Raw genomic sequence first — 9,136 nt, forward strand, 5'->3', positions numbered from 1 at the left:
CACCTGACGGGGAACACGGACCTTGGTTGACAACTCTGACTGACCTGTCCATTGAAAAGGAAGGAGAAACCACTGTAGTTGACTGGAGTGGCGGTGAGCCCATGGTACGATGTGAATACAAGATACTAACTTCCCCAACAGTTGGGACAACAGTAGGAGTGGCACAGAGGTCCGTGATAGCACCTGGTGCACAATGTCCCTGATACTTGACTGATGGTCCGGGGAGAGAAATACACGGCCTTGCAACGAATCTATTATCGCCCCCAGATGCAGGATGGACGTTGCTGGAGAAAGATGACTCTTGTCCAGATTGAGGACAAACCGGTGACTTTGTAGAGCATGAATAACTGTCATTCTGTCCCGATGAGCCTGGGATAGAGAAGTCAATAGAAGCAGAATGTCGTCCAGGTAACAGACGATGCAGATGGAGCGCTCCCTCAATGAAGCCACCAAGGTGGCCAGAATCTTTGTAAAGGTTCTCAGCGCCGACGACAGTCCAAACGGCATGGCCTTGTATTGAAAATGCCCCTCGTTGTAAGCGAATCAGAGGAAGCATCTGTGACTTGGGTATATCGGGATGTGGAGATAGGCCTCCTTGATGTTGATGGATTGCATGAGGTCCCCTCGCCGGATGCATCCCAGAATGGACCAAAGCGAATGCATCTTGAAGCGCCGATACAACACGAACAGGTTGAGCTGTTTGAGATTGAGAATTCCCCTCCACCCCCCCGAGCTCTTTGGAACCAGGAACAATATTGAATAAAATCCGGTCCGTACCTGATCCTCCGGAACCGGCTCGATAGCCTCTATATCCAACAGGTGTTGGATCTCTAGAGCCATGAGATGCCTCATTTGAGGAGAGGCCGACAGAGGGCACTGAAGAAAACGGTTTGGGGGAGTGGAGGTGAATTCTAGGGTAAGGCCCGTCATGATGGTGCGAAGAAGCCAGGCGTCCGTAGAAGCAGTGTCCCATTGATGGTAAAACGATTGAAGACGGCTGCCTATGGGGAGAGAGACCGGTGAGTCACTTGCCGCGCCTGAAAGATCGAAATCCGGAGCCCCAGAAAGGTTGTTTGAAGGCTGGCTGGCGTTTGCCCCTGTCCCGAAAGGAAGATTGGTCAGAAGATGGGTACTGCCCTTGTGTGGAAGGTCTTTGAAAATGGTACCCACTGGGTCCTGGTTCTGCATGAAAGGGCGGCCTCGTATAAGGGGTAAAACGACGGTCCGGACGCCTGTATGAAGTAGAAATAACTTTTCGTTTATCACGCCCCTCAACCAAAACTGGCTCCAAAGCCTGACCAAAGAGAGCAGATCCTTTATAAGGAGCAGTGGTAAGCCTCCATTTCGACTTTAAGTCGGCCTTCCAATGACGAAGCCATAAAAGGCGGCGGGAAACCACCGTGGAGGCCAGGGCCCTGGATGCGAACTTAGTCGCGTCCAAGGAGGCATCGGCAGAATACTCAGCCGCAGCAATTAACTTAGTCACATCCTGGTGAATACGGGCCTCCTCTGGAGGCAACCTGTCTCGAAGCTGGCGAAGCCAAATAAGCGACGCCCTATTAAAAAACGAGGCAGATGTAGCAGCTCGGATGGCCCAAGCAGCTGCCTGGTGCGTCTTCCTAAATGACAGCTCTGTTCTTTTATCCTCCATCTTAAGGCCATCACCTACATCCCCTGCCAAAACAGAGGGAGAGATAAGACTGGCAACAGGCTCATCAACTGCAGGTAAGTTCAATAAAGCATCAAGCTCTGGGGCAGTGCAATACATCTTTTTGTCATGACCGGATGGTCCAGAAAGAGAGCCCAGGCGTTCCCATGGCCACTGAATTACTTGAGAAAACAAATCAGGGCATGGTACAAAGTCAATATCAGTGTGAGGTAACTTAAATAAGGAGTCATTAGGATTCTCGTGATCTTGGGTGGAAGAGGCAGAGTCAAGAACTTTGCCCATCTTGGTTGCCACCTTTGCCTTATGCAGGAGCGATTTAAAGAGAGCGGGCCTGAATAGACCCGGGATTGAAGGTTTATCCTGAAACTCCTCATCATCCTCTGACAGTTCAAAATCCTTGAGGAAATCATCATCCTGAGTAGAAAACTCAGATTGGTTATAAGAATAGCTGGTGGAAGGTTGAACCTTGGGTGCAGGTGGAACAGATCCAGATTGCTTGGAAGGGTGCCCAGGAGGGCCTGTTGGTGTAACCCAGCTTGAAAAATACTGGCAAATGCCTGGGACAAAATAGCTTGGAAATCTATTGTGGGGTAGGATTAGAGACTCCCACATTATTCAAGCCACCCACCGTTGAAGGCTGTACAGTCTGAGGTACCGGAGCAGTGATTGTGGAGGGCATTGACAGAGAACCTTGCATCACATTTTCATTCTGACTAGATCCTGCCCTTGAGGAACAAGGATAATAAAGTTGAGAAACGAGAGGAACAGTTGGTATAACCACATTGTCCTCAACAGGTATAGCAGAAAGGCCCTCTGGTTGAATAGCGGCCTTTGCCTTATTAAATTGCCTTTCCAAGGCATTATGGCGCCTTATGGCATCTTTATCTATTGATCCAACTTGCTGAATGGTGGATTTGGGGCCTGACTTGGACCCCCCTTTGGATTTGGCTTTTCTTTTCCCCGCAGGTTTGGGCGAAGGGGCTCTGACTGGGGAAGCCTCCAGCTCAATATTGGAGGACAGAGGAGAGTCTGCCATAACGAAAGGTAAGTAAATCTTAATGCCAATTAAATCAATTAAGTAATTATTATAATTTAATTTTTCTTTTTTTTTATTTTTTATTTATGAAATAGATATAGGCCAAGAAAAAACAATAGAAACAGTACACTTCCCTTGAGAAGAGCAAGCTCTGGCTGCTGGAGAAATCAGGGAAGCAGAAGACTGCAGGAATCCAGGCAGCGAGGCACACTTCACTTCCCTGTCAATCTGTGGGAAAAAAAGGCTCCATGTTAACTGGCCACAATAACAAAGGCAATCAATTTGTTAGCGTAACGAACAACCGCTGCAGCGGAATCGAACGCTTCAATAAACAGGCCGGCAAAGCAAAGGCAGCAAACAGCCATTCTGATCTCAATTCAAACTTACTGCCTCAGCCATTTAAAATGGCGGGCGAAGCAAAATGGCGGGAACTTTAACCGCCACGAATCTAGTCCACACATCAGAGTATGCCGTTGGCGGGCAGGGACCCTGGAGCCGCGAAATGACCATGGAGAAGCTGCGAGGGTGAGGGCGGTTATTCTGGCTAATCAGGGAACCAGCTCCACCACCCGTGGCACAAGAAAGAACAACGACCGCGCCTCTCAGCTGAGTGAAATTGAAGCGCCCCTCAGCTGTCAACGGAGCAATCGGGCGGCTCGGCAGCTCACAGCCAAACCCTGAAGCCACAGCTTGTAAAATAAACAGTCCCTCGAAGCGCAGCTCTCCACAATGTTAAGAATAAGAATTGGCAATAAAAAAGGCAAAACGCACCCCTCAGCTGTTACCTGGAGCGAAAAAACGGCGGCTCGGAGGCAGAAGCCGAACCGAAACCCGCAGCTCCCAATTTAAAGCCAAACAAGCTAAATTTAACAGGAAAGACTAATTAACTAGGAAAAACAGTAAATACAGAGAATTAAGCTAAATTAGCAAGAGAAAAGGCACTCAGGTCTGGTCCAATCCACTGAGTGAAAAAGACTGACAGGAACAAGCAGTGGGCGGGACAAGGACTGCAGAGGAAAAAATGATGAGCACTCAGTATATCCAATCACACTTCAACAACCCATATGTAGGATTGTCGGAGCAGCGAGTCAGGAAAATGCCCCATTGCGTGAGAGCTGTGTCAATACTCCTGGTTATAGTCTGAGTGATAAAATCACACATGTCCTGTGAAATGTGAGAGGGAAGACCTCAACTGGGTGGAGTCCCGCCGCAGTGGGAGTAAATGATGAGGAAGGCTTAGATATTCATGATGGCATAGGAGGGTCTGAGACGGAACCAGATCCCTGGGCGAATACCTCCCTAATTACTGCCTGGTCAACCTGCGTTTCAGCAGGTGATGATGGAGACCAGGTAGCAGTATTCGGACATCTATGGGGGGAAAGTCCCTGATCTTGAGGCCAGATGGTTCGTCCCCCAGTTTCCAAAGCGCTCGTAGTCGAGGTGGACACTGCCTTTTTTTGTGCCTTGTCGAACTGTTATTCAATGTGCGGTCTCTGCACTCAGCATCTTTTTCTGCAGCAACAGAGGATGATGCTTTGGCGGACGAATTGTCCCTAGTAGAATGGGGGTTAGACTTTGACCTGCTCTTTCTGCTGGTAGAAGGATGGGGGGAACTTGAGTGATGCGAGGGAGAGTGTCTACGATCTGCCATGTTGAAATACAAAGTTCTTTAGGCAATAGAAAGGTCTGACAGCACAGCTCTAGATAATATGGGGGAAACCTTGAATAATGGCAGGAAGCTGACGAGACAGCTGCGCAAGGCCACAGATCCGTGTCAAACAAATCAGACCAGTGAGCGGATCATGCCACCTGGATGGCTCCAGGCACATTTGGGGCCCCCAGAAAATTGTGTGGGACTGGCAACACAGCCCCTCAAGCGCCAACCCCAGGAGGTGAAGCGAAATTCCTGAGGGCTGACAACACAGCCCACTAACAGTTGCACTATAAAAACCTCCACAAAATGGCATTGAATCGACAACACGGTTCTTCAAGTGTCCACAGTAATATCAACAGAATGGCTTAGAGCCAACAGTACAGCTCTTCCAGCCCTCCACAGTAAAACAAAATGGTGCCGAGCCAAGAGGACCGCTGCTGCGCACCAGGCAAAATGGTCGAAGGATTCAGAAGCCGACAAAATGGTACTGCTAACCAACGGACTACGGTCGATCAGGAAGAACCAGCCCCTACAACACAGGGCTTCCCTCAATTCCTCTAGCGCGAAGCCGACACCATGGCTTCTAGCAGGCTTCGCTTCACTCACGATTAAAGTCAGCAATCTTCTCAACTAGGGATCATGAGGAGACTTGAAAAGCGGCGAGCAGAGTCCACAGTGGCGGCAGCAAGCCGCTGTTCAGCTGAGTGGCACCTGAGTGAACTCAAAGCTCCCTGGCAACCGCAATGCAGCAGTAACGGAAAGGATCGTATGAGATGGAAATATAAGAAATTTCTCCAGCTAACGGAAGCAATATAGAGAGTCCGTTGAAGGAGCCAAGAAAAAAGCAGTCATTCAGGCCGGACTGAGTTAATGAACTGGAGCCTAACCGGAAGGGGAGGTGTGTTTATGCAAATATTAATGCAGTCTTTGGCCATGAGGAGAACCCATTCAATGGACTCTCTAAGCAGCACAAGGGAGAAGTGCAACTTTCTATACTCCGAGACACTGGCTGTGGCGCGTCTCCCCATATTCCTCTTGCCACCTCCATGGCTGCTTTCTGCTCTTGCACTTAAACTTAGTGCGCTGCACAATGGGGGAGACAGCACTCCCTCCTCCTCCTCCTCCTGGAGCCCATTACAACATGGAGCATCAGCTGCAGCCAGGTGGCCCAGCCAGTGTCTCGGCGCAGAGCAAAGTCACACGTCTCCCCCAGTGGCCGAAGTGCAAAACAAGGGCCGGAAAAAGAGGCAAGTAGAGGGGTGCTTCACTCCTGCTCTGGAATATGGAGCCAGTCTCCATCCATCGCAGTCGCCCTTCTCTTCTCAGGGTAGGCCAGGAGGGAGGGGGAGGGGAAGGGCCACCCAGTGGTGGGATCATCTGACAGGGAGCCACAGGAGAGGGCCCAAAGAGCCGCATGCGGCTCTAGAGCTGCATGTTGCCAACCCCCGGCCTATTCTATATCTGTGATTTTGGTTTTTCCTACCTCAGTACAAGACCTTCCTTTTCTTATCACTGAACTGCATCTTATTGGACAGTGCCCATTTCTCTGGTCTGTCAAGATCCTTCTGAATCTTGAGTGTATCTTTCAAAGTGTTGGCAATTCCCCCCAAGTTGGGGTCAACTGCAAGTCTGAGGAGTGCTCCTTCTATTTCCTCATCTAGATGAAGAACACTAGGCCCAAGAAGAACCTTGAGTACCCCACAGTGTACTTTACTCCAGGTAGATGGAATTCCAGTGAGGATTACATGCAAAGTGCAGTTAATCAGCCAACTGCAAATCCATTTGAACAAAATAGCTGCAGTTTTCCTTAGGAAACAGAAATCAGGTACAGAAACAAAGAATATGAAATACGTACTATAATTACATAATACGATACTGTAGAGCTTTTTAAAAAGATATGGGAAGTGAAACTGATGATAGATTGAATATGATTTGGCAATGTGATAAAGATAAAAATACCCCATCAGAGGAAGCAATTATAAAGAAGATTTTGGATTGTGCGGAAGCTGATAAATTGACTAAAAAACTGAAAGATAGAGACCAAATACAAACATGTTTATCTTGGGAAAAACTATATATTTGGCTATCAAAGAGAAAACTATAATCCCAAACTAGATTAGGAGTCATATTTATTGAAGAATTTATATTATACAAGTAAAGTGAGGTTGGATAGACCTAATTGATTTATAAATGTAAATTAAGGTGTTCTGCCTCCCCCGGAATGTAACATAGATATATTGTACCGAATATTAAGTTATTAAGGTACTACTTATAGGCATGTATGTTATTTGTTTTGTTCTTTTGTCTGTCATTTATCTGGTGTGTTGTCTTCTTTTTTAATGACAAATGTAAATAAAGATTTTTTTTTTAAATGATTTGGCAATGTGACTGTCAACTCGCAAAGCATCCCTGGCTTGCTCTCAAGTTACCATAGGTGAGGGAGGATGGGAAACCGACGAAGCAACACGGCAGTCACAGACAGGAGCACATTCCAGACATATCTTTCTCAAGGCTGTCTCTCAGGGTTACCAACAGCGGCCTGAGGGGAGTGGTCTCTACAACCACTAAATTGTTCCGTTGGCGAATGTGGTTGATGATAAACCCGGGGCGGGGGGGGGAGGAAACGACAGGGTCATGATTAGGGCTGTAAATTATGTGGAGTCAGAGTTGGCTTCATTTGGGTACGTGCCGACATGGAGCTCCTAATAAATAACTGTATTTCTTTTGAAGCTTGGCTTGAGGCTCATGATTTAATTAGGGCATCTGTCAGAATAGTGACATGGCTTCAATTTTTTTGCATTACAGAAATATAATTTATATTTATTGATAAATAAAAATTGTGTTACCTATTGGTTAGTCTTAAACTCAACCCTTCTGAAGGGTTCCAGAAGGAGGTTGGGGAGATACCTGACTCCCTTGTCCACAGTCCGGCTGAGTCCCTGGTGGCTGCCTGGAATAGGGCGGCATCTGGGGCACTGGACCGGATTGCGCCTTTGCGACCTCTCCATGGCAGTGGAGCCAGGAAAGCTCCCTGGTTTACCGAGGAGCTACAGGAGATGAAGCACCAGAAGAGACGTCTAGAGTGATGCTGGAGGACCAGTAACTCCGAATCTGACCGAACACTCTTAAGAGCCTTAAGAGCCTTGGACTTATTTAGTGGTGATACGGGCGGCAAAATGTTCACATTTTTCTGCACTTATTGCATCCGCTGATTCGCGCCCAGCTGCCCTATTTAGGGTGACTCTCTCCCTCCTTAATGAAGGGGGAGTGGAAGAGCCCTTGCAGGGTAGAGCTGAGGAGTTTGTGCAGTTTCTGTCAGATAAAGTCGCTCAGATTCAGATGGACCTGGACTCTGATTGGGCAATTACGACCGAGATGACGGGGGCAGGTCTTAGTCCTATTGTATGGGATGAATTTGAGCCTGTGACTCCTGAGGAAGTGGACAAGGCTGTAGGAATGATGAGTTCCTCCACTTGTTTGTTGGACCCGTGCCCCTCCTGGCTGGTTTCGGCCAGCAGGGAGGTGACACGAGGCTGGCTCCAGGCTTTAGTTAACGCAACCATTAAAGGAAGCGGTTGTAAGGCCCATCCTCAAGGAGCCTTCCCTGGATCCAGCAGAATTAAAGAACTTTCGTACAGTCTCCAACCTACCCTTTGTGGGAAAGGTTGTAGAGAAAGTGGTGGCACTTCAGCTCCTACGGTCATTGGAGGAAACGGATTATCTAGACCCTTTTCAGTCTAGCTTCAGGCCTGGTTACAGCACGGAAACTGCCTTGGTCACGCTGATAGATGATCTCTGGCGAGCCCGAGATGGGAGTCATTCCTCCATCTTGGTGCTACTTGACCTCTCAGCGGCTTTCAATACCATTGACCATGGTATCCTTCTTGGACGATATTTAAGCCATTTATGTTAATTGATATCAGTTTTAGTTCCTTCTCCATTTCAATCTTCTATTTCCTTGCTGTCTTGAGTCTTCTTGTGTTTTTTGCGATACTTTGTGTTTTTTCCCTTGCTCCCTCTCTTTCCGTCTTCTCTTTCTCCATTCTTGTTCTTCCTTCTCGTTCTCTCTGTACTTCATCTGGTAAGCCCTCCTTATTGATGAAATCTTGTTGGACTTTGGTTTCTTGTTCCTCTTCTAATGCAAAATGCCTGTCAAAAAACTGTTATGCTTTTTCTAAAGTGTCAATTCTGTGTTTTTTGTCTTGCCACGAAACAAGGATTCCCTCGGGTGTCAACCACCGGAACATTATTTTATGTTTATTCAATTCTGTTGTTAGAAAGTTATAATTTTTCCTTGTTTCTCTTATTCTTCTCGGAATTTGTTTTAATGTTATTATTTCTTTATCTTTATAAGTGATTACTTCCTCTCTCATTATTTTATATATTTCTTCTTTCACCGATTTCCTTGCAAATCTAATATGGATCTCTTTAGGTAATTTATTCCTTCGGGCATAATTTGTATATACTCTAGAGACCTCGTCTATTTCTTTACTAATTTCCTCCTTATCTTTTTGGGTCGCCTCTGCTAGAATCTCCACCATCAAATCTCTCAGATTCTCTTCTCTGGTCTCAGCGATATTTTGAAATCTTAGGTAGAAGGATGCCTTCTCCATTTCTAAGTACGAAATTGAATCTTCCAATTCTTTATTCCATGCTATTTGATCACTTTCCATATTATCCAGTTTTTTTTCTGCTTGGTCCATTTTTGTTTTGATGTTTTGGATCCGTTGTTCATTTTTTTGGATGTTTTGTTGTATCTTTTCCATCTTATCGTCCA

Source organism: Pituophis catenifer, unplaced genomic scaffold (genome assembly GCF_029215685.1).
Source record: "Pituophis catenifer annectens isolate HBS135680 unplaced genomic scaffold, rPitCat1.0.hap2 SCAF_3, whole genome shotgun sequence".
Lineage (NCBI taxonomy): Eukaryota > Metazoa > Chordata > Lepidosauria > Squamata > Colubridae > Pituophis > Pituophis catenifer.